This window comes from Oreochromis niloticus, linkage group LG5, assembly GCF_001858045.2.
Source record: "Oreochromis niloticus isolate F11D_XX linkage group LG5, O_niloticus_UMD_NMBU, whole genome shotgun sequence".
Lineage (NCBI taxonomy): Eukaryota > Metazoa > Chordata > Actinopteri > Cichliformes > Cichlidae > Oreochromis > Oreochromis niloticus.
The window spans coordinates 38,872,923-38,875,729 of record NC_031970.2 but is presented as its reverse complement, the minus strand read 5'-3'; the positions used below and the strand labels follow the sequence as shown (position 1 = coordinate 38,875,729).

Genomic DNA, 2,807 nt, shown 5'->3' with positions numbered 1-2,807 from the left:
TGTCCCTGCATACCAAAACATTTTGGTCAATTTCTGTTCCAAAGTGCATACTAGTGCACAAAATAAGGTCCATGAAGACACGGATGAGTTAGTTTGGTGTGGAAGAACTTGACTGGTCTGTACAGAGTCCTGACTTCAAGACCTAGATAAAACACCTTTGGATTGAAGAAGAGCAGATACTGCGAGCCAGGTCTTCTTTTCCAATGTTGTTGTCTGACCTCACAAATGAGCTTCTGGAAGAATGGTCAAAAATTCCTATAAATGGTGAAATTCTGATGGTTAGTGAAATCTCATTGTGTAGCTTTAAGCTGAACTTTTTCCAGTGCGATCTTTGTATTTGGAGCTGAAAAATTAGACGAACATTGAAATGGACAAAACTGCAGCTAATCTCATTGCCCTATAGACCAAATAGCCATATACACAGTAATCATATATAGAATGGTTTTGGGTAGTTTCCCCCCCCAACTCATAAAAATTCTGAATGGGGTGTATTTTTTTTAAATTCATACACTTGGATAGTAATTGAACAAGAGATGTTGCTTTGTTGTTTGACCGGTGTCCCAATAGAGGTAGCTGGTATCTGCTGTCTCATCCACTGCTCCTAGTCATTAATCTGGACCTGTTCACTGTGTGTACTGCTGGAGCATTCTAGAGCATTTTTCATGGAACATCTTACTAACACTATGGCTCGTGGTGTGATACCGACATCCCAGAATTCATTTCAGTTCAGTTTTATTTATATTACACCAAATTACAACAACAGCTGCCTCAAGGCAGAACTAGAACAAATATGTTGATTAGTCTGTCTTTGTGTTGCATCCACAGTTTTTGAGAGTAGCGCCCCCGGCCTATGAACCACCTTGAAGTTAAAGGGCGTTGGTACCCTTCATGCACCGGCGCATGGTCTGAGCAGAGGGTGAATGAGTGTCCCAGGAGGTAATACAGAAGGGAGCTGACTGCCCACTGGATAGCCAGGCATTCCTTTTCGATCATGCTGTATTTTCCTTCTCGGTCTGTTAGCTGATGTAGAGGATCGGGTGGTGGACCCCCTTACCTGCTGGGACAAAATGCCCCCCAGCCCTCTGTTCAAGGCATCTGTCTGCAGAGTAAATGGGAGAGAGAAGTTAGGTGTGTGGAGCAACGGGTCCCACTTGCACAAATGCTGCCGGGTACTGCTCCATCCACTGGACCAAATCTGGGGGACCCTTTTTGGGTGAGATCAGTCAAGCGGCTGGTCAGCTCCGCAAAGCCAGGAACAAACCGGCGGTAGTACCCAGCCAGCTTCAGGAACTGCCTCACCTCCTTTTTGGTGAACACATCTGCAAACAGCTGTTTTTAACGCAACAACATCTACCCTCTGGGCCTGTGTGAGATGGTTATCACAATGGAAGGAGGTGGGAATGGTGGAATTTGGCAACTCATCTCTCTCCCTAACCAGGCTCACCAGAGAAGCATTTTCAGTTTCTCTCCATCCTTTAAGGATGTTGAGGTGATATATCTGTGTGGCTCCTGCCCTGTCCGAACGTACCACCGCATAGTCAATTTCACCCATCCGCCCTGTGACCAGGAAGGGTCCTTGCCACTTGGCGAGTAACACTAAGTTGGAAGAAGGAGTAATAAAAGTAATAAAAGCACTTTGTTTCCTGGGGAAAATTGCCTGAGTCTAGCCCGTCTGTTGTACAGCCGCTGTTGCTGTTCCCGGGACTGGAGCAAATTTTCCCGTGACAACCTCCCCAACGTGTGCAGCTTTGCTCTCAGATCCAGGACATATTGAATCTCACTTTTAGCTGGGGTTGGACCTTCCCCTTAGTTTTTTTTAATCAATTGCAACACCCCCCATGATTTTCAGTAATTCACTTCAAGCACCTCCTGAGTGATCCGAATTGCGTTCATCCTTGTGAATGAACTGACGAATCATGGGCTTTAAAGTCTTATTCAGCCGTCCACCAACCCATCAGTCTGAGTGTGGTAGACCCCTAAATTTGTACAGCATTATTACACCACTTTTTGGCAACACCACTTTTTCAACTAAACAAAATTAATACTTAAACTAAAAAATCCTATTGTTAACCAAATTGAAGATACTGGCAGCCATAACAGATCCATATACTTTCTAGTTTCAAAAATACAACATTATGGCCAAAATGCTAATACTGTCACGGTTTGCCAGGGCAAGCCGTGGGGGTGGAGGACCCAAACGCAGGACTCTTGTGATGAACAGTGCGCTTTATTTACAGTGGAGTAAATAACAAGAACACAATAAATCCCTGTGAGCTCCCTCAACTCCCGTGTCGTGTCTTCACCCAAACATACGTGCTTGTGCTCTCGGCTCCCATGTCTCCGCACTCCCCGTGCATGCTGCCCTTTTCTGCTCCATGCTCCTCCTGCAGGAAAACAACAGAGGCAGCCATCATACACTAACTCCCGCGGGCATACACGACCAGCACGACACTACACTTTGACACACACTAACTTGGAGTGTAACTCAATGATCCAGTGTCGAGGAGCTCTCAGCTACACTCCTATGTAGCTCCCCCGACGATCCTGATCAGCTGCAGGTGTGTGAGGTCCTTAGGTGTGGCCAGCCAGCTGGCAGGGCCACACCCACCAGGCCTGAAGGTGCCCGTCACAACTGCACCCACACATGCACACACACACACACCTGCCTTTACACACACAAGCATGGAAACCGGACAGCAGCACAATGCAGAAAAGACAATATAATATGACTCCACAACTGCTCATGGACCCTGGGTCGCTCAGACCCGGGTCACTGAAAAATACTCATGTATGTATGTCCCAAAACC

The 2,807-nt window shown here is 46.5% G+C and overlaps 1 long non-coding RNA gene across 1 annotated transcript; it reads right to left on the bottom strand.

Annotated features, from left to right (window-relative positions):
• Positions 1-636: 636 nt before the first annotated feature.
• LOC102079693 (uncharacterized) lies at positions 637-2,584 on the bottom strand. The gene is made up of 2 exons (XR_266212.4): positions 2,314-2,584; positions 637-1,099 (listed from the first exon to the last, which is right to left on the bottom strand). It is a non-coding gene; the product is annotated as an uncharacterized LOC102079693 (long non-coding RNA).
• Positions 2,585-2,807: the final 223 nt, after the last annotated feature.